Below are 24,519 nucleotides of genomic sequence, written 5' to 3' on the forward strand. Positions count from 1 at the left end.
GGTTGTATGCTAGCCTACTGACTTGAATTTAAAATGTCTAAATCTAACTTCTAAATGTTTTCTCCCTAAATTTACCTTTATACATATTTTCCCTGAAGGATAATCTATGAGATAGGGCCTGAATCACTGGTTCAAGAACTACTAGATAAGGAAACTCCCCCTACCAATATAAGTGGTACCTTAAAGCCTGAGAGAGTTGCCTTGAGCACTCAAAGGTTAAGGACTTACCTACAGTCACACAGCCAATAGATGTATCAGAGGCAGCATCTTCAGCCCAGATCTTCGCCCTGAGGCCAGTTCTCTCTATATATTATCCTGTTATCTATCCAGCTGGCACCAATCTATAAGGTGAACAAATTCCATCAAGATGTACATCTTGGCATAGTCATCTTTATATCTCCCCTAGTACCCAGTGTGGTGCTCTTTCCACATTAAAATTGCTTAGTAAGAGTATATTGAATTGAATGAAATTATTCTCTGGATCAACCAGCCTGACAACCTGAGTCATCTTTGGATCCTCCTTCCTCCCCACCCCCACTTTCATCCAATCAGTCACCACATCTTGTCGATTTTTACCTCATAATGTCTCTGTATTGATATCCTATCCTTTGATAAACTCAGAAAAGCAGTAGGGAGTTTATTGATATGGGAGCTATATCTCAAGAACCTATGTAGAGAAGATCAATGAGCATGTAGCTTTTACTGGGCCATTGAAACAAGCTTGTAGATAGTTTTAACAGACAAGAAAAGTCATCATTTCGTTGGCTAGATGGGGTCTTCACAGATCTCATTAAATCTTTTCAAGAGAGGTACCATGGGATAGTAGTAAGAATAGTAGATTTAGAATCAGGAGACTTGAGTTCTTAGCCTAACTCAATCACTTAATAGCTAAGTAACATGAGCCCTTGAACAGTCAGATCCTTATCTTGCAAGATGGGGTCAATATTTATATCAAACATTTGTATGAAATATTTGTACCAAGTTTAGCAAGGTTTTATGTGGATCAAATTGTAAAGTTAAAAAATCTAACTGTGATGTCTAAAAATCTAATGTGTGGTTGCCTTAAATTAGAAATGCATAGCACCAATCTTTGGTCATTAAGCATTTATTAAAGTGTATTAGGGGTTAGCAAAGACAACACATAGATAAATAAAGAGATCTGTCTATTCTCTCTATTCTGCCTATCCCTGCCACCAACAGCTGGTTCCCCAACCAAAAGGAAAGATCCTCAGTGGCTTCTCCCAGAAGCTCCCTGTGAAACAGGAAGCAAGGCCATCCTCACACACAGCTCCAAGCTATTTGGCTCATAGCATTGATAGACAAGACTTACAGGTGGTAACTTCCAGACACCAGACAGTTTTGGGAGGATTAGTCACATGCTTTCTTTTCAGGGGGGCTTCGCCCTGGTTCTCACAATGTCTTTCTCAGCAGGGTGGTGGCACTCTAATTCTCACAAAATGAAATAGTGTACATAAAGCAATTTGGAAAGGTGGGGAGGCAATATGATATTAGATCTGTCTTTCTTCCTTCTCTGGGTTTTAATTTCTTCATTTTTAAAATGAGGAGTGATTTAAATAATATCTAAAGATCACTTATAGGCCAAATTCTTATGATTCTTATGTGCTATATAACTTCTGGCTATCATAATCACCATCCCTGGTACTCAGTTTCTTCACCTGGAAAATGAGAGAGTTGGGTTACATTGCCCAGAAAAGTCCCTTTGTGCTCTAAGATCCTATGATGACAACACTATGCTCTTTTTTCAGGCCCATATCTCTAATGCAGTGTGAGAAAATCTGGCTCACACATAAAAAGGAACACTTCCAAAGACACTGATGCACATGGATTAATAAAGACTAGACAGAGAGACAGGTAGGAATGGGTTTTGGAATTCAAGCAGTGACTCAAAACAGATTCGGGAATGAACATTCCAAATCAGGGCAAAGAAAGTCAATATTGCCAGCAAATAGTAGATAATTAAAGCCATGAGAACACAGCACTGAAATTTTGGATGGTATCATTTGCTAGGGGGTAAAGGAGGACTGATGAATCAGGGTTAAGGATACTGCAGCAATGGACCAGATCCCCCAGTGAAATATACATCATTCTTCCCTGATGGCCGACCCTGACACCATCAGGATGGTGGGTGGAGATGAATAGTGACAGCTTTATGAGCAGCGCCAAGCACCAGGATGATGAGACCAGGCTTCTGAGCCGCTCCGGATGGGACTTTTAAAGGCCATTAAATCAGCTGTGCGATATGTTATGTTTCACTCTGGCGGTGCTAGCTTTGGATGGGCCAATTCGTAAAGGTATACGTGTGGGCATAAGGCTGTAGTGATTACAGATGAGGCAAGGATAAGGACACTTGTTGGCCACATCTGAAAGGGATGTTCAGTGTTGTCATCTGTAAAACTGACTTCTCTGAAGGACCATTTCGGATCAAATGTTCTCTCTTCTAGGGTAACTTTCAGATCAATTATTCTATATTCCACATTCTAGTTTCTCTTCTGGCTCTATTAGTCTGTATTTTCTGTTTTAACAGTCTATATTCAAAGGACCATTCCAGTTCTAACATTCTATATTCTAATGTTCTATTAGTAGGGAATGGAGAAGTGAGAGAGAGGGATTGAAACCATCTGAACCTCATTGTAGGGTCACATTCAGTAACAATGAAGAAGATTTGTTCAAGACAGCTTCACTAATTTTGGCACAGGCTTTTCTATTCCAGGGCCTAGCCTGGATACCCAAAGCAGAAACAAAACAACTTTAACACCTCAGATAGAAAAGCGTGCATAAATTGTTTTGCCACCTGCCTGCACTCAAACCTGTGCCACTGACTGTGGATTACAGTGCTATCTACAGCCCTAATTAATATTGAACTGAAAGGGGAAAAAAGCCACCCTACCTCCTCTTCCCCAAAAGTGTGTGTGATGTTCAGGCTTAAGCAAACCAGTGTCTAAAGATAGCAATGACAGCCAAATGCAGAGGAGGCAGGATTGGAAGGAGGTGTGTCTTTAAGGCCTCATTTCTGGGAATACACTTTAAGAGCTGACCTGTTACCTCCTTGGGTCCTAGGTCACTCAATCATTTAAGTTATTATTGAGTCCTGATTTAATGTAAAGCATTGTTCCAAGAAATATGTTAATTCAAAAAAGCTTAAGACAGGGTCCCTGTATTAACAACAGCAAAAACAACCCCCCACAATTCATGTAGAGAAGGGGTGGGGAAGCAAAAAATGACAAAGTAAGGGAGTACCAGCCAGAGTGATGAACAAGGGGTGGGACTCGATGTTCTCTGGTACTAATTCAGTAAATACAAAGACTTCCAAGGAGCTCTGAAATCCTGAACAATTGGGCATAGGTAGCATGAGCGATTGGGTTATCTCTCTGGCTGATACGATATAGCTTTTATCATGAATCTAAGAAATAGACAGGGTACCATGGGGTTTCCTGGCTGACCCAACTCAGAATCATTGTGATCATCATTGTGATGTGGATCCTAGGCCTACTTTATATTCTAGTGCTTTAAGAAGGCAAGATACATTGGAACAAATCAAATGCCAATACTCCAACTGATGGAAACACTTCAATGCAGATGGCACAGACCATTAAAGTAGGTAAACTACCACTGAACATGAAATGGAGGATATGAATGTTTTTATTATTCTACAATACTGCTTCATAACAAAATTGAAAGCAGATCTTACAATTATACGCAAGGGCTTTCTCCAGCTTTTTGACAACAATATCCTCAGCTCTGATCTACATGACAACATATTATAGATCAATGTAGGGCAATCCTAGGAAATAACTTCATTCCTAAGCAGAGATTAGATGAAATAAGAGTGGAAATTGATGAGTTACTTAAACCTGAAGAGGAAAAAGCTGAAGAACCCAGAGGCATTCAAAATACACAGATAACAAAAACTCCAGAAGTATTTCTCTAACACTGAAATGTATATAAAAAATAAAGTTTAATGTCTCAACTAATTTTGAAAGGGAGAGGGGCATTCTTAAAGAAAAATTTTGAAAATTCCTTTATTGAGTTGGATGGCATAAGCCCAACTCATAGGCCAACAGTTCCTAACTCAGAGTCCATGAACTTAATAAATATTTTTCTATAACTGTTTTGATTTAATTTGTTTCCCACATAATCTGATACATCTTATTTAATTCATGTAAGCACATTATTCTGAGAAAGTGACAATATAGATTTCACCAAAGTGCCAAAGGGACCTATGACACAAAAAATGTTAACACCTGTAATAGGCCAAATAACTCAAAAATAGGACAATTTTTTAAAGTGTCATCTATTATAACTATCAGGAATTCATAACTTCTCACAAAATGTTCTATAGAGAGTATAAAAACTGTTCAGGACCTGAACACAATATTATATGGGTTTTACAGTAGCAAGCACTATAGGAAGAAAGATAGATCTTCATAGGCATACCCTTAAGGATAATTCTCAAATACCATCATTGCAGAAGTGTCTTGAGATGACTCTTAAAAACCTGCAGAAAAATATTAATACATGCAGTAGCAAATGGAAATATCATATTGCTCAATAAAAGGCAAAAAAAGAAATATGCTAAATGGAATTCAGAAAGCAAATGTATATCAGAAATTCTTGGTATTTTTAATCAACAAATGAAAGCAAAAGCCCAAAGGTTAACGTGATAGAAGTAGGTACAGTTCAAAAAAAAATCCAAAACAAATAACTCAACCTCAATTGAAAACAACAACTATACTATAAAAGATTTGATAAGGGGCAGCTAGGTGGTGCAGTGGATAGAGCACCAGCCCTGGATTCAGGAGGACCTGAGTTCAGGTCTGGCCTCAGACACTTGACACTTACTAGCTGTGTGACCCTGGGCAAGTCACTTAACCCCAATTGCCTTACCAAAAAAGAAAAAAAAAGAAAAAAAAGATTTGATATATAAAGAAATTAAAATAAATAACTCCCTAGAACCGAGGGGATGGAAACATTCTGGTTATCAATTTGATTGAATACAACAAAAGCCCAAGTTGTATCAAGGATGATAAAATAGGAAGTTGACCTACCACTAATGTATTGTTTGTCCTTCATTTTGAAAAGGATCAGTGACATCATGAGGTGATATCCTGACTAGTGCATGAATTAGATTTAAGTGGGACAGAGTTGTACAAAATTACCAGCCTCACACTCTCTTCCAGAGTCATTAAAGTTCAGTGACAAGACAAAAAAGTCAGTATGTCTGGTGATGACCTCAAATGCAGAGAATGATGACATCTTCAATGTCTGACTAAGCTCTAGGCACTATGTAGTACCAGCTTCAGCCACCTTCATGGCCACAGGAGCATCTGCTCATTCCACCAGGGGGCAGTCTTCACATGCTTGGGGTAGACAACCCCTTAACTCACCAACAGTTTTGAGATTGATTGGTTATCCTCTACCTGGTTTAACCCATCTTCCAAGATGACTTTACAGGTATATGGCAACTGGATTTGTTATAGCTTCTTGGAGCCACAGATGAGAGTTGGGTGAGATGTAGATACCAAAGGTAGATGAGCAGCCCTCACACCAGAGGTGCTCATCTTCTCTGAACACCCCATATACCCTAGTGAAGATACCACATGGTGGGATTCCTCTTCTTGGCTTTCTTGGTTATCTTACTTAAGGAGATATATCAACTACTATAATAAAATGGGCTTTTATTATCTTAGGTCTCACAATTGTGTTTAGCTTTGTGTTAGATATTGAATTACCTTAGCAAAGAATTAGAAATTGAAGGCATGCCCATCAATTGGGTAATGGCTGAACAAGTTGTGGAATATGAATATAATGGAATACTATTTTGCTGTAAGAAATGATGAGCAGGGAGATTTCAGAAAGACCTGAAAAGACTTACATGAACTGATGCTGAGTGAAATGAGTAGAACAGGAGAACATTGCACAGAGTATCAACAACATTGTGTGATGATCAACTGTGATAGATTTAGTTCTTCTTAGCAATACAATGATCCAAGACAATGCCAAAAGACTTATGATGGAAAATGCTCTCCACCTCCAAAAAAAGAACTATGGAGTCTGAATGCAGATTGAAGCATACTATTTTCACTTATTTGGTTGGGTTTTTTTTTTGTTTCTTCTAACATGTGGTTGTTCCCTTTTGTTCTGATTCTTCTCTCACAACATGATATGGAAATATGTTCAACATGATTGTACTGTATAACCTTAAAAAGATATTGAATTATTTGCTGTACTTAAACTTTTTAAAAATTTATTCCTAATAATTTATTCAAAAAACTGATTCTACTATACGATAAACCTTATGCAATTGAAATTGGATAAATGATCCATGAGGAACAAGTTCCCCAAGAATCAAATATATGAACTAATATAATGAACAATTGAATAATCCCATCAGTGAAGGTGCCTGAAACTTCAGCATGTCTGAAAAACTATAAATAAGCAGGTTTGGATATGAGCCATAGCTCTTGTATCAAATTGATCAAAGTGGCACTTGAATTACTAGTAAAACATTTTTCTACAATCCTTTCTGATGCAAGTCTAATTATAAATTTATAAAATTTGCTCATGTTGTCTTTCTTTAATGAGATTACAATTTAATTTTGATTCTATAAGACTATTTTTAATGAATGCAAAGAAATAATACTGAGGTTGTTGTGCTATAATCTAGATGTTAAATTAAACCACTGAATTGAAGACAATTCTTCCAAGTATTTTTATCTTCTCCAGCTAAGACACAATGAGCATAAAATTATGAAAGATAAAATTGAGGTTATTCATGTTAAGTAATGGGCTGGCATCTTAAAGTCAAAGGGAATGGGGAAAACACATTAATAACAATTAACATTTTTGTAATAACAGGCTTCATATATTGTTTTAGCATGATGAAATGGACAAAAACATATATAAATGATGCCCAAACAAAAAGTCATATAATATTAAGGAAAAGCAGGGTCAATTAACCCCAAGGCAGGTATAGAAAGATTGGTTGTTGTTGTTGTTGTTTATTTTTCAGTTGTGTCCAACTCTTTGTCACTCTATTTGGGGTTTTCTTGGCATAGATACTGGAGTAGTCTGCCATTTCCTTCTCCAGATCATTTTATAGATTAGGAAACTGAGGTAAAGATGGTTAAGTGACTAATCCTGGGTTACACATCTAGTGTCTAAGGTCAGATTCGAACTCAGGAAGATGAGTCTTCTTAACTCCAGGTCTGGCATTGTACTATTTAGCTTCCATAGAAAGATTTACCCTATCTCATCAAAAAAGAGGAAGAGAATTAATACCTGTTACCATAGACAGCTAAGTGACACAATGGGTAGAGCACTGTACTTGAAATCACGAGAACCTGAGTTTATATTCAGCTTCGATCCATGTACTTAATAGCTGTGTGACCCTGGGCAAGGCATTTAACTAAGTTTCCTAAACTGTATTTGGGAATAATAATAGGACCTACCTCCCAGAATTGTTGTAAGGATTAAATGAACTAATATTTGTAAAACTCTTAGCAGAATGTCTGGCACATAGTGAGTACTTAATAAATTCTTGTTCCTACCCCTCTTTCATAGCATATGATAAACAGGTTAAAAATTTACAGATTACTTTTAGTACAAACAGACCTTACTTTAGAAAGCAATAATAAATGATGAGAACAGATTTATACCTCTAAATTTCTCAAATGTAATTACAGGTAGATATTTTTTTCTCCGGAAGGATCCTAGGAAATGGTTAAGACCCAAAAATAGAATCAAAAAGTACTCCAGGGGTGACAATCACAAGAACTGAAGAAACAATATGTCAAAAAAGAAGTATCACATGGCTAAGTCATGAAGATATATGAATAAAAATGGACTTTATGATCTTAATTCAAGATGATAGCACTGCTAGCAGAAATTATAAAGAAAAAGAAAAGGAATCCCAATTAATTGACTGCTGAAGATTAGGCAATGAAGTGATAAAAACTGTGCAGCATAATATTTTTAGGCCACAGAAAAAAAGATTATCATGTACCAGATACCTAGAAAGACATGATTAGGTCACTAAAATTATGCACCAAAAGCTAACTATCATTTATAACTTGACAGATAACAAATCTTATGTTGCAAATGTCAACCTCGGAATAGCTTTGAGAATGCAACAAATAGATAGTTATGGAGCTGAAGCATCATTAAAGATGGAATTGTTGCCTACAACTGCAAGGGCACAACATGATCAATAAAAAAGAACATTTAATAGCTGTTATCATATCATTAATTCTTTTTTTTTTTTTTAGTGAGGCAATTGGGGTTAAGTGACTTGCCCAGGGTCACACAGCTAGTAAGTGTTAAGTGTCTGAGGCCGGATTTGAACCCAGGTACTCCTGACTCCAGGACCGGTGCTCTATCCACTGAGCCACCTAGCTGCCCCTCATACCATTAATTCTTAATCTCTAAGTTACATGGACAGAAAATGTTTCAAAATATAAAGACCTAGTAAAAAATATTACAATCATATGAGAGGGGGCAGTTAGGTGGTGCAGTGGATAAAGCACCGAACCCGGGATTCAGGAGGACCTGAGTTCAAATCCATCCTCAGACACTTGACACTTACTAGCTATGGGACCCTGGGCAAGTCACTTAATCCTCATAGCCCTGCCAAAAAAAAAATCATATGAGAACAGAACAACGTACACATTAGCTCTATTTTCCTCTCTACTACTTGCAAGTATGTGAAAAATGCTGCTTTTAGAGAGTATCCTATAGTTATATTCCAATACTTTTTTGGGGGACAGGGCAGGGCAATAATAGTTAAGTGACTTGCCCAGGGTCACACAGCTAGTAAGTGTCAAGTGTTTGAAGCTGAATTTGAACTTAGGTCCTACTGAATCCAAGGCCAGTGCTTTATCCACCGCACCGCTTATCTGTCCCCAACTCCAATACTCTTAATTGATTTTTAAAAAGCAGTCACTTGGGGCAGCTAGATGGCGCAGTGGATAGAGCACCAGCCCTGGACTCAGGAGTACCTGAGTTCAAATCCAGCCTTAGACACTTAACACTTACCAGCTGTGTGACCCTGTGCAAGTCACTTAACCCCAACTGCCTCACTAAAAAAAAAAAAAAAGCAGTCACTTAATCCACCCACATAATACTTTACAAAACTTTAGATATAAAAGAATACAATCTGAATAGAGACATCTTCAGATAGTTTCTATTTAGGCAACATAAATAAAGAGTATGAAATAACATTGATGAAATGCTTGCTTTCTTCCATGGAATAATACTTGAGTAATCTCCATGCTACCAATATAAGTTTCAGAACATTCCCAGGAATCCAATAGATAAGCTTTGTTGGAACAAGTACCTTTTCACAGACAGAATTGTTGCCCACAAATACCCAGATATAATGTTGATGCATAGAATTTAAGAACAATGTTTGAATAGATGTTGCTTCATGAAATACTCAAATGTCAAGCTAAAGGGAATGAAAAACTTTTGAAAACATAGAGATCTGGGTTATAAAGCAAAATGGTGCAGGAATAACTAACAGTTATATAGTGATTTATAGTTTGCAAAGTACTATTCATATATGATCTCAGTTGATTCTCACAAGCAACCCTGTGAGGTAGATGTTATTATTATACCCATTTTACTGATGAAACTGAGGCAGAGAGAGAAGTTAAGTGACTTGTCAAGAGTTACATAGCCAGGAAGTATCAGAGGCAGTATTTGAACATTTGTCTTCCTGAAGTCAAAGTCTAGCAATCTTACACACACACAACACCACCTAGATGGCACACATGATGGGGAATATATCTGAAGTAGTCTGTAGATCATTAAATATAAAATGATGATATTAGAGTAGTGACTTTTTTCAGGACCATTTCTATATGAACTCCACAGAATGAAAGATGAGAAGAATGAGATAAATATAATAATAGTATATTGCTATAGCAACCTAAATGCATCTGACTTTAACGTATAGTAGGAGCTAAACTTGATTGGACCTGATTAGTACTTCTGTGGGAGATTGCCTGGGACTACTGGGTTTGCAGGTTGAAAACAAAGATGATATCATGTGGCAGACTGAGCTGTCCCTAGAGTCAGGAAGACCTGGGTTCAAATCCTATCTCAGACACATACTGGCTATAAGACCTTTGAATAACCCAGACAAATCTTTAAGACCTTAAGTTGTAGATCTACATTGCCAGAGGGAATATCCACCGTGGGAATTCTGTACACCAAGGCAATCTCATATAGCCAAAAGACATTGATGATGATCATGATCATGACTTTTTTAATGGAAAGCTTTTTCCTCAAAACAACCCTATGAAGATAACTTCAATGGATCTTACAATATAATTGGGAAGGTAAAAAACATACCATGAGTAATGCAAGACAATTTCTTAGTTATGAGTGTTCTTTCTATGCCAGGTGACTATGTCATTTTTCCTCACTCAACATCTTTTTTTATTGTCTGTAAAATGGGAATAAAAACATTTAAACTACCTATCTCAAATTGTTCTTGCAAGAAATTTGCCAAGTGGTCTTCACTGCATGGTGCTACCTGAAATGCTGACTTCTTTTAATATATTCCTTATTCCCTTTTCCCTTTCCCTTGTTTCCTTGTTCTCTTACCTACTGGTGGTAGATTTGTTCATATTTATTCCTTCATATTTCTCCAAGGGGTCTATGGGAAGGAGGCATGTTTTAATAAATCTCCTAGATCCAGGTACACTTCAGGCTTTGTCAGAGAAATTTGCTACAGAGGGAGGGTGCCCTGCACAGCATTCTCCATTCATTTTGAGCCTAGCCTGAATACATTTAATTATTAAGAGAAGCAGCCACCAGGCCTCATGTTGGAAGTCAAGTTGAGTAGCCTCGTTTTAGCTTAGCCATTAATGCTGGTGAGTGCTACTACAACTATATCGATGCTGATTAGACATCTTAGGCATTAAACGAAAATGTGTGCTCCAGCCTCCTCTGAAGTGGATCGTTCAGAGCTCTTTCCCTGATTGCTTTGGTGATGATGGGAGAGAAAGCTTGGGGGGATGAGAGGAAGTTACTCCACAACATCTTTGGAAAGAAAAGAATTAATAAATGGAGCACATCCAGACAAGGGCATCCAGAATGGTAATGGAATGAATGAAATTATAATTTTAAAAAGCATTAATAAAGCATTTACTATATGCTAAATAAAGGAGATACAACTAGAACAAGCTAGATGGTCCCCACTCTTAAAGTGCTCCCATGAAATTGAAATAGAAGTTCAGTGTCAGGGAAGATGGGATAATAGAAAGTTCTACACATCCACAGGTTACTTTAGTAGTTTAGATGATGATGCCATGGGACTGCAGAGCATAGAGGCAGGGCAGACAGTAAGGCCTAGGGGAGCTTAGGAGGTAGTGGCAAGAGGAGATAGGAAGGCCTTTTGGTCTCTCAATTTAACAGAAGGAATGGAGTTGTTGGCTTCCATCTCCTTCAGATCCTATGAGCAGTAAAGCAGTCAAGATAAGTGGGTAAAACACTTCCAGTGGAGACATGCTTCTTGTCCAGCCGTCCTGGATGGTATCTTGTATACAGTGCTGGGAGAGAGAGTGAAATGAGAAGTAGTGGTGGAAATGGTGGGAAGAGGGATCAGTAATGGTGACTCCTGTTCCAGGAACTGGGGATTGTGCCATATGAGTATCAGTTAAAGAAATTGAGAATGTTTAGATAGGTGAGAATGAGTAAATGAGTGTGTGTGTGTGTGTGTGTGTGTGTGTACATGTGGTTGTTCTAAGAGGTCAGAATCTATAGGATTACAAATACAGAAGTAAAGAGTCACTCCCCCCAAGAAATTTATATTCTAATGGGGGGGATGTAACATAAATAAGGGTGTGACAGCCCAAATGATATACTATGGCTTAGAAAGTTACAAGGATTGTTATCAGAGTCATGAAGAGTAGATTAACAGCATTGTTTCTAATAATACTGGTAGTATCAATTTTATTATGGTTTCAGAACTAGAAAGCTACATGGGGAAGAGGGGTGGGGGGAAAGTATATGCTCAAGGTTGGAGGCAAGAAGGTGGTCAGTGAGTAAAGTAGAAGCATAGCTTGAGCCTACTTAAATGAAGTGGGTCATATGAGGCAATCAATCACCAATCAGAAGAGGGAGAAAGGGGGAAAGGTGGCAGTTCTAAAGACTGAAGGATGAGTCCTCCAGGACATTATAGATTGTAGTAAGCTAAAAGGTGTCCAGAGAGTAAAAGTTAAGAACAAAGCAAACATAAAATCAATGAACTAACTAACTAACAACAACAAAGACTCTTCCAAACAATTATTTATCAAACAATGTAATGTATGGTTTCAGGATGTAATAGATTACCCTTCATGCTTTAGAGAGCTGGCTATGCCATGGTATAGAGCTAAAGGTCTTTGTGAATGACCATTTGTCAGGGAATTTCCTGAGGGGATGCCTGGTCAGTTATAGGTTGGATTAGATGGCCTTTGGGGTCCCTTTTAGCTAGGAGATTGTGGGATGCTGGTGAGAATGCTAGTGTATTCATGAATTTGAGAGGTAAAAGTTGGTATTGAATAAACTTTTTGGTGGTGCTCTTTAAGTAGATGTTGTGTCAAGATAATGGAATGTGATAGATGAGATTTAGCAGATACTCAGGGGCCCACCTGGAGACTGGTTTAAACTGATTGAATTGGATAAGGTGACTGACTGTTGACTGGATTACTGGCTTACTTCCCTGGCTGGTACTTAAGGGTACTTAAGAAAGTAATTGTTCTCAGAAGCTAACAACTTTGAACTTTGACCACCTTCAGGCCCAGTGAACCAATGAATTTGAATGACACTAGCCAATCAACCTGAAGAACCTCCCATTTCTGGGAGGGGAACAGGAAGGAGGAAGTAGATGCTGGCCAGAGAGCTTGGCCTTTTTGGCTATGAGACATCAATGTGGTGGCAGAGAACTTCACTGGTGAGTTTAGGAAGATGACGATTTCAGGCTATAAGAAATCTCTTCTCAATCTTTCTCTTTCTTTTACTATCTTTCAATAAACCCTTAAAAAAAACCTAAACTCATTTATCAGTGATTTTAAGTCAGTTTCCCCCCAAAACTGGGGAGACAGATTAGAACCCACATTTAGAATTTTAAATTACACAATGTTGGTGAAATGGAAAAAGCCCTGGTTTATTTGGATCAATGTAAGTCCTAGTTCCACTACTTGCTAGCCATTAGGCAGCACACATAATTTTCTATCTCTGACCTTCAGTTTCTTTAGCTGTCAAATAAGGATAATTCTTTGTACTGCCTACCTCAAGAGTTTGTTGTGAGAAAGTGCTTTGTAAACCACAAAGCACTATAGAAATGTTGACCATTTGGGGGCTTAATAATCCTAGTAGATAACATTTATATAGAATCTTAAGGTTTTCAAAGGACTTTACATATATAAAATCATAAATTCATTAGATGGAACAGACCTTAAAGATTATTGTGTCCAACCCTTCTTCTACTTCCCATAGCTATGTTATATAATAAAAATCTGAAGCTCAGAAGAGTCAAATGACTTGTTCAGGATCATTTGACCTGTGCGAGTCAGTATAGAGATATCAAACCAGCTTGATAGGTTCCAAATCCAGTACTGACCTCATTCAATTTCATGTGTGTATATGGACACCATTCCAGGATATAGCCAGTCCTCTAAACCATGTCACATGAGGAATAGTTCAAGGAAGAGATGTTTGTTCAGTCTGTGGCCCAGATCTTTAAAAAACCAAACAAACAATAGGCCAAATACAGGGAGGAGTAGGCTATGTGGGCCAGGCCAATTTGAGGAAAATGTCATTCAAGAAAGGAGCTTAGGCTCATAAATCTTGAGCTTGTAGGTTTCTTAGAGATTATGAGTCCAACCCCCTCCTTTCACAGATGAAAAAACAACCCAAAGTGGATAATGATTTAATGAATGCCCCATAGGTAATAAGGAGAAGACTCAGGATTCAAACTCAGGCCTTTTAATTCCATATTCACTGTTCTTAAACTCTATTATACTGCTTAGAATTAAGGACTCACAAAACAGGTTTCTTTTCCTGGCTACCTACTGCCTGAGGCTATGAGGCCTCTAGGGAACTAGCTAGTCTACGATATAATTATGAAGTTTGAGAACCATCCCATTATATATTGGGTCAATACTTTTGGTAACATTCTGACTATGATTCTACCCTGAAATATCTGTCCCTTCATCTCTAGTCCCTCTGCCACTACATCCCTCATTACTGCCTGCCTGGACAATTACAATAGCCTTCTAACGATTCTTCTTCCTGCCACGATCTGTTCTCTTCTCCAAATCATACTTCATGCAGCTGCCAAAGTATTTTTTTTTTATGCACAGATATATGCTCCATTGACAACTCTTCAGTGGTACATTATTACCTATTGAGTAAAATTCCAGTTCTTTGCCCAAGCATTCTAGGCCATGAAAATTGCTCTCCTGGATTCCTGCTACCTGACTGACTACTCCAACTCAATGTAAGTTGGCAACTACATCCACCCACATAGACTTAATTATCATCTCTATGCAGATGACTCCCAAATCAATATATTCTACCCTAATATCTTTGCTGAAGTCTGGTTCTATAGCACCAACTGTTTATGGGATATTTCAAACTAGATTTCCTACTGGCATTTCAAGCTAAACATGTCCAAAACTTGTTCACTTTTCTCTCTGAGACTGTCCCCTTTTCCAAGTTTCCCTTTTTCCCATTCTTCTAGATACAAATACTGTTCTACTAGGCTTGCAAACTTGGCTTCACCCTAGACTCCTCACTTGCCCTCACTCCAAATATCAGGAAGTTGCAAAGTTATATCATTTTTACCTTCATAATATCACTCGCATCCATTTCCTACTCTCTACTCTAATGGTCATCACCCTAGTTCAGACCCTTATCACCTCTTGCTTGGATTACTACTATACTTCCTCAATGATTTTCCTGTTTGGAGTCTCTCCCCTCTCTAATCCATTCTCCAAGAAGCTGACAAAGTGATTTTGCTAATGTGCAAGTCATATCAACTCTCTCCTACCCAACAAATTTAAATGGTTCCCCATTGCCTCTACAATTAAATATAAGCTTTTCACTTTAGCTTTTAAAGTCTTACACAGACTGGCCTCAGCTTATTTTTCCGACCTTATCATTCATTACTGCCTTGTTCATGTTTTATATTCCAGCCAAACTGACCTTTTTGCTTTTCCTCACAAATGACACCCCATCTCTCATCTATAAGACTTGGAATGAATGAAAAACTCTGAGACAAAGAGTTTTTGGGTAATTAATAATCAATTTATTAATTAGTCTAGCAGGCACTCAATAAATTGCTGGTCAGAGATCCTTCTTGGTAGATGCCAAGGGAGACTCTGAAACACCTTAGATTAGATTAGGTGTGTACCTCCTGACAAACAACTCCCCTGACAAGTAAAAATCAACCCTGAGGAATGAGGAAGTGGGCTAGAAGTCTTCAGTTCCTCCTGCTGAAACTGTAGCTTGATCATGAGACTCAGCGGTCTCCAGCACTCTGGGCAGGGGAATACTTCTCCATCCAAATCACTATGGTTGGTTTTCTCCTTCATGAGCTGGGTTACCCTAAACTCTAATGGAGTGGTACAAGGACAAGGGCTCCTTTCCTCAGGTTAAGAACTCCCCCAGAAAAGATTCTCTTCATATTCTGAAGAAAAGTTAGGTCTCCTAGTTGGGTGGGAACCCACCCAAGATAGAAAAGCATGTCCCTTGAGGGCTAAGGGGTAATTTCCTCAATCACTCAAGTCCTTCAGAGACTGACTTTACTGGTCTCAGGTACTAAAGAACCAGGACACAAGGACCTGGAGCACCTCCTTCAGGTCTCTGACCAATACTGGCAAGGTGACCAATATTGACACAGGAAGGTTGCATTCAGGTCAATTAACCAATGAATCAATCAAAAATCATTTATTAAGAATCTACTGTGGGGGGGGCAGCTAGGTGGTGCAGTGGATAGAGCACCAGCCCTGGATTCAGGAGGACCTGAGTTCAAATCCAGCCTCAGACACTTAACACTTACTAGCTGTGTGACCCTAGGCAAGTCACTTAACCCCAATTGCCACACACGCACACACACACACACACACAAAATAATAATAATAATTAAAAAAAAAGAATCTACTGTGGGGCAGCTAGGTGGCACAGTGGATAAAGCACCGGGGCCTGGATTCAGGATTCCCTGAGTTCAAATCTGGCCTCAGACACTTGACACTTAACTAGCTGTATGACCCTGGGCAAGTCACTTAACCCTCATTGCCCTGGAAAAAAAAAAAGAATCTACTGTGTACCAGGTATTCTACAAGGTTCTGGAGATATAAAATGTAATAAATAAAACAATCCCTATTCACAAGGAATTTACTTTTTAATGGAACAGATAGGAAATGTAAATAAGTATATACAGAATAAATATAAAGAGAATAAATGCAAAGCAGTTAAATAAAAATGTGGTTTGGGAGGGAAGGAACTAGCAGCTGGGTCCCGTAAGATTTTCATGTATGAAGTATTGCTGGAGTCATGTCCTGAAAAGAAAGCTTTTATAAGGCAGATATAAGGAGATGTGCTGCATTCTGGATACACATCCCTTCTATTCTCTGAATGTTCTTTCTCCACTTTGGCTAATTAAGCTTCCTTTTGTTTATTCTCAGGTGAACTTTGCATATCTCACTTCCATCCAGTTTTAGACCTAAACTGCCTAGACTGAGTGAGACCCAGCCCATGACTTGCTTTTATTAAATCCTATTCAGATCTTAAAAGTCCAACTCATACATACTCCATGAACTTATTTTAAAGCAAATAAACAACTATTAAGTACCTATGATATACCAGTGTTATGATGGTCTCTGGGGCACAAACCCCTTCCCTCCTTAAAGCTTGCTATTAAGATGTTTACATTCTATAAGACACCTTCTCTGATCTCCCAGTGACATTTTCCACCTGAGATCTCATATAACAATCTACTCTCACCTGGTTAATAGTGACTGGAGCCATGTCTTATCTAAGAGTCCATTATATTTCCCCTAACACCCAGCACAAGTTAGTTCATAGCAAACAGCCCACTAACTAGGCACTTAACAAATAGTTGTTGATTCAAATACATAACATGTAATTATTTCATTTTAACTTCATGCCTACTATGTGAATAAACACAGTCAGAAGGTCAACTTAGCTTGGGGATAAAGACTGGACCAAAGGTTCTCTGCATATACCGTCCATAATAGTGATCTGGGGGCAGCTAGGTGGCGCAGTGGATAGAGCATCAGCCCTGGAGTCAGGAGTACCTGAGTTCAAATCCGGCCTCAGACATTTAACACTTACTAGCTGTGTGACCCTGGTCTAGTCACTTAATCCCAATTGCCTCACTAAAAAATAAAAAATTAAAAAAAAAATAGTGATCTGGTTAGGAATCCTGGGGAGCAGGAAGGACATTAAATCCGATGCCAGTTAAAATGTTAACCTACAAAACAGTATCAAGTTAGGACAGTCAGAATTGGAAGTGACATTGGGGATAGATTTGTTATCCATAAACCTTAGATGGCAAATGCATTCAATACCAACAATGAGAATCCAGTCTCAGTAAGATTATATGCTCACAACCCCACCTTAAACCTCGGAGAAACCACTTAAATTACTTCCCTGGTCTTGTCTTGCCATCTATTCTGCCACTGAACCCTCTGGATCACTACCAGTAGATACTGTGCCCTGTGGGATGTAACCTACTCAGCTCTGGAACTCCCAGCATGCCCCCTAACCCCCCACCCTCTGACCCCCACTGATTAATGAATGAATGAACACAAACTTGCATACCTAGGTGACCCATTAAATCTAGCTGGTCCTGGTCCCAGATATGCTTAACATTCCAACCTGGTCAACTTCTTGGCATCTCTCAGATCTGACAATATGTGTATCTATCTCTCTGACCCATTTTCTACCTCTTCTACTGGGAACCATAATCAAATTAATACTACCATTGCTAACAGAAAAGCATATGATGCTGCTAAATCAGCTCCCCTTTTGCCCCACATGTCACCTCAATAATTTCCCAAATAAAAACATAATTCTCTAGCAACCATTCTCCAATGAATTGCCTTCCTATATTTAAATGTAAACTGGTCAGGGGCAGGGACTCTCTCTCACTCTCTCTCTCTCTCTCTCTCTCTCTCTCTCTCTCTCTCTCTCTCTCTCTCTCTCATATTTGTATACCTTGTCCTCAGTGCTTGCCATATAGCAAGTACTTAGAAAATGGTTTGCCATTAATTAATTTATTCCTTCATTCTTTCTCTCACTCACTTGTAGAGGTCTGAGAAAAAGTGATTTTTATTTTTTTTTAATTTTTATTTATTTATTTTGGTGAGGCAATTGGGGTTAAGTGACTTGCCCAGGGTCACACAGCTAGTAATTGTTAAGTGTCTGAGGCCGGATTTGTCTAGGGCCTGTGCTCTATCCACTGTGCCACCTAGCTGCCCGAAAAAGTGATTTTTGATTTGTTTGTCCTTATAAGTCTCACAGCATTTTAATCTCAAGAAGCAGCATGATAGAAATGGCAAAACTGTGAGTAACTGGTTGGACTGAGTCAGGAAATTGCAGGGGAAGAAATATTTGTAATAATTACTTCAATAATAATATCCAAAATTTAGATAACCCTCCAAAGTTAACATTATGTCTTATATTGTTCTTGTTTGGTCATGTCTGACACTAAGTGACACTATGGACTTGTCCATGGGGTTTTCTTGGCAAAGATACTTAAGTGGTTTGCCATTTCCTTCTCCAGTGTACATCTATTTTACAGATAAGGAACTGAAGCAAATAGGGGTTAAGTGACTTGCCCAGGGTCACACAGTTAATGAGTGTCTGAAGATTTGAATTTAAATTTTTCTGACTCCAGGCTCTATCTGTTGCACCACCTACAAAACCCTCTGTTTTATATACATTGTAGTTTGCTTTTGTTAGGGAAGCAGATGGGGTTATCTTGGGGAAATTTGAGAGGGGGTTTTATTGGTTTTAGTAAGTTTAACTAAACTGGCCAAGTTCTGTGGATTTCAGGAATTTAGGCTATTCACAAATTGATTCCAAGGCAGCCCATGGAATTTTGAATTTTCTAAGTTTTTGGAAGAGAAATGTCCCCAATTTGGGTGTGTTTTTATCTCTTTTGCAGTGAATTAGCCCTCTAGGAATAATCCAGTAGAGTATGTATTTGCATATCCCTTCGAAGGGGTGTCTAGTGTCTTATAACAGAAGGACTTGATTGTAAGGAGTAGACTTTCTGGAGCAGCTGCAGCTATAATTCTAATGCTCTGCTTCTATTAAGGCTCCACTCCCATTACCCAAAGGTATGTTTTGGGAGTATAGATGAAAAAGGGTCTGGAATTCAGCTAGTCAACTCTGAAGACTGGACTAATGCCAGCCTGGCTGTGTATTTCTTCTGCGTACCAGTCTGGCTAAGTTTGAGGAGCTCATAGTCATTTAGCCACAAGGTGGGAAGTGGGGAATCCGGTGAATTCATAGGTCTAGAGAATACCCAGGGAGAAACTCTCTTCACCAAAGCAGAACAGACACTGTCTACATCTTACTGTCTTATAGAGCTGCCTGGGGTACTAAGTTGAGCAATTTGCCCAGGGTCATAGGGCTGGTTTTGTGACAGGGTTAAAATTTGAAGGTTCGACTTCCTGCCTCTTTAACAGAGGCCAGCACTTCATCCCCTAAATCAAATTGTCTCTCAGGAGAGATGATGAGGTTTTTTCTTTTGCTTTTACTGTTCTGTGTGTTTATTTGTTTTGGACTCTGATTCTTATGCTAAATGGTGGCATGACTGATATCTGTCTTAGTTGAGGGAGCAACCATGCTGATGAAATCACAGATGTTTTGAAGTATTAGATATTTAATATAGTAACTAATTGGCTTTGGACATTATTATGACATTTCCAAACCCCTTACCATTCCTAGGGATCTTGCTTATCTGGATATTCTCTTATATGTCAATGATCATCTTGAGGGGTACCCTTGACAACATGGAATAGGGAAATGATCACTACTAGGAATTGGGAGAATTGTGTCCTCATCCAACTTCAGCACTAATCATGTGACCTTGGACAAGTTACCTGATCTCTCTGGGATACTGTGTATTAGAAGGATTTTAATTAAATAATTTCTAAATTTCCAATCTCTAAATTTGTTCATTAGGTTCCCCCAGTCTACTAGAAACAGTAATCTGATGATGAAATTGAGACCCAGTAAATTGAAATGATAAGCTCTGAATCAAAAAGCTAGTTAGTAATAGAGCCAGAAGTAGAAACCAAGTCTCCTGACTCCCCATCTGGCTCTGTTTTTTTTTTTTTTCTTTTTGTTTTTTTCCCCCCAGTAAACCCTGTTGCCAGCCAGTTTCTCCTGGAGAGATCCTAGGAAGGACAAGCTATTACCTCAGCTCTCATTATTCAAACCAAATGAGGATGTTCCTTCCACTCCTGACAACCTGAGCCAGATTAGAACTGGCAGCCCCAGGAGGGGCAAGCCTTTAACTCAGTACCAGTCCCTTAATCCAACCTGCTTTTCACCTTCCCCCAGCAGGTCCTTGCTGAGGGAAAGCTATGCTCCTTTATTACCTTAGCAAGTAAACAGATGTTGAAAGTGGGCTGATGGAAGGCCTGCCACAGACTGTGGGATTTAAAAAAAAAAAAACAAAACGGCAATGGAGGGTTCTGATCTAGGGAGGGAGGAAAGGGAACAGAGAGACAAAGGGAAGACAAAATTGGTAAAAGAAGAGCTGAGCCAGGCCCTGGGAATGAGAAGAAAGTGGAGAACAAGGCCAGAGACAGTCAATGCTCATTAATTGGAAGGCATGCACAGCACATCCTCTGCAAGCAAGGGAGTGAAATCCATGGGGCTCATGCTCAATTGGCCTGATTTTACATCCAATCAAATGCATGGCATTAAACATGATCTATTTTAAATGTATTACAGTTAAATTATTTAATTCCAAATTTAGCTGGTGCCACAGGCACTGGAGCAGTGGCAAGAAGAATGAATGGAATTATTTCTTTGGAAAACGGTTTAATTTTTAATTACAAAATGGGGTGCTTTGGGGGAAAGAAACGATTGGCCCATGAAGCACTTGCTCCCAGAACCATGTGGAGAGATGGCAGGCATCTGAACTTGTTTAATTACACTGTCCTGCTGAATATCCACCAACTCTGAAAATTGGCCGGGTTTGGGAGCAGGTGATCACAATAAATAATAATAATAACTCATCTTTATGTAGTGAATTTTTCCAACAAGCTTGACATCATTACAGATGCCATCTAAAGCACTCATGCTGGGAGGAATATACATACATATATGTATGTGTATATAAACATTCATAAACATATGTGTATACGTGTATTTGGATATTTGTATATATATAAAAATAGTGTTTATACAAATACAATTGTCTCTATATAGATACACATGCATTTCCTTCATTGTACAAAAAGAGAAAATTAGCTCCTAAGCAATCAGTTCACTTTGATTCAACCTATATATGTTTCATGTCTATATGTGATATGCAGAGTCTTGTATTTGGCACTAAAGAAAATAAAAAGAGGGTAGATAGTCCCTACCCTCATGGAGCTCACAGCTCATTAGTAAAAGAAGATATATAATATTTACACATGCATGTATACACATATACACATATACATACACATGTATATATAGTATATATTGTGTGTATATATGTATATACTTATTATTTTGTTTTTAATTTATGGAATAAAAACATTTCTTTGTATATACTATTATATACTATTTGATTCAGTTAATATGTATTAATTGCTTATTGTGAACTGTGTCCAGAGCACTGTACCAAGTGCTAGCAAAAATACAGAGTATTGATGACACAATGCCACACACTTGAGAGTTTATAGTATTATTGGGCTGGGAATGGAGGGACTATGAAAAAAAAAAAAGAAAGGGAGAAGACAGAGGGGGAAAAAGGAGAGGGAGACAGAGAGAAACAAAGAGAGGGGGACAGAAAGGGAGACAGAGACAGAGAGGAGGAGGAGGAGGAAAAAAAAGAAGTGCATAGAAAAGATACAAAGTGTTTCAAAAAGAAAGATCAATTCAACCTTTGTGGATTAAAAAAGGGAGCCTGTTATTGGACTGGAATTTTTAAGAATAAGTAGGAATTTACCAGGCCAGAAATGACAGATGACACAGGGAGTAGAAAAAGAAAACAAAGGCATAAGGAAGGAAGAGAAGGAGGTGCAAGTATGTGGATAGGTGAATAGTCAATTTGGGCTAGAGTGTGATAATGTTAGAAAAGGAAGGTGGTGCCAAACCCTGGAAGACCATTTGGGCTTCACGACATAGACCAGAAGTCCTCAAAGTGGAGGTTTTGAGGGGACATGAAATGGCCCTTAGGAAGCTATGGCTTGACCCCAAAATTGGGGTGACCAACCAATCAGAGAACAGAAATGATGTTTCTATCCCAACCCCCACCCCATAGATAATCCTGGGCTTGTCTCCAGTGCAAAAGCACCAACCCCTTTAACACCTCTTTTCTCCACCCCTCCCACTGCTGGCCTTCCAAGGATATACCAGGCATATGCTGCTCAGGGGAGTTATAACTAACTATACTGGCAGAGGCTGCACAGAGAAAATACACCTCAATTATCTATGTCAATCACAAGTGCCCCTGAGAATCTACTGTGTGGCAGGGGCCAGTGAAGGAAACCACCCCTCTCCCAATACTTTTCAGTTTTAGTAGGAAAAAGTGAGTATCACAGAATGAATAGACATGTATGGGTTCTAATTTCATTATCTTCCACCCTCCCCTCCCAAAAAATATCAACATCCTTTATCCAAATTTCCCTATTTCTATTGAGGGTACTGCCATCCTTCTAATCTTACAGCTTCTCAACTTCTTCATTATCCATAACTCCTCACTCAGTTGAAACTGCTCTCTTTGAAGTTACCAATGATCTTCTGAACTGTTAGATCTAATGGCCTTTTCTCTGTCTTCATGCATCTTATCCTCTCTGCAGCATATGACATTGTTGACTAGTCTCTCTTCCAAGATACTTACTCTGGGTTGTTATGAAACTCTTCTCTCTGGGGTTTCCTCCTACATATTTGATTAACTGCTCCTTCATAGTTTCTTTTGCTAGATCTTCATCACACTCGTTAATTACAGATGCACCCCTAAAGTGTTGTCCTAGGCCTTCTCTCTGTGCACTCTTTCCCTCAATAAGTCCATCAGATCCCATGAGTTTAAGTATCAATTTCATTGATACTAGAACAAATCTAACCCATGAGCACCAGCCCTACATCATTAATGGCCTTATTGAAAATCTCTAATTTGGTGTCTGGTAGACAGGTAAAACTCAATATATCTAAAACAGAATTCATTATTTTCCTTCCACTCCCCTCCAAAACCCTATTCTTTCCTGAACTGCCTTATCTTTGTTGAAGTCACTATCATTTTCCAATTCACCCAGGTTCTAAACCATGGCATTATCTTGGCACCCTCACTTTTCTCCACCCCACACATCCAATTAGTTGCTTAATCATACCATTTCCGCATCTACAGCATGTCTTCTATCAGTCCTCTTCTCTCTGTTCACACAGTCACAATCTTAGTTCAGGCCATCAGCATCACCTCTCACTTGAACTATTGCCATAGCCCTAATTGGCCTCCCTCTTTCAAGTCTCCCCGCTCTGATACATCCTCCTCAGAGCTGCCAAAGTGATTTCCCTTGAGTGCAAGTCCAACTACATCAATTCCCATCTCAATAAACTACAATGGCTCCCAGTTGACTCTTGGACCAAATATTATTTCATCCTTATTTCAAAGTTTTTTACTTTCTATTTTTGGTAATTTTTCTAATGTACATTATTAGTAGTACCTATGATTAATAAATTAATAAATAAGCCCATTCACATATAATAGGAGTTTATGCTCCATTTTTATATTTTTTTTCTGATGCAGGATTAAAAAAGTTTGAAGACCTTTACTCTAAGAAATGGAAGTTCTGATCAGAGGAGGAACATGGTAAGACCTATGCATCAAGATTACCTAGTGTGAATAGGAGATTGAATGGGGAGTGAGAGGAGTCAAAGAGACTAGGAAAACTTTGTTGATCTACTCAGGGAATCACATATTCCCTGTGCCCTTTACCCCCGGCTTTAAATGAGGCTCAGCCTCTGGAAGCAGAGATGCTACTTTCTGGCCACTTGAATCCTACTTATTATTCTGAGGCAAGAGCTTCCTAAGTCACAGGCAGCTGAGGGGTGGACAGAAATCAATGTTTCAGGCATGGGCAGTGTGGTCAAGTAGAACTAATATAAGGAAACTGGCATTTTTGTCTGGGTGCTACCACCTTGCTCTGGGACTTGAGGCAAATTATGTGACTAATACGTTAGGTTCTTTGGTGCTATGCATGTCACTTAATAGACAAAAATATTTGTCCTCTCTATGGACCCTGGATAAGTCATTTC

The sequence above is a fragment of the Dromiciops gliroides genome, chromosome 2 (genome assembly GCF_019393635.1).
Source record: "Dromiciops gliroides isolate mDroGli1 chromosome 2, mDroGli1.pri, whole genome shotgun sequence".
Taxonomy (NCBI): Eukaryota; Metazoa; Chordata; class Mammalia; order Microbiotheria; family Microbiotheriidae; genus Dromiciops; species Dromiciops gliroides.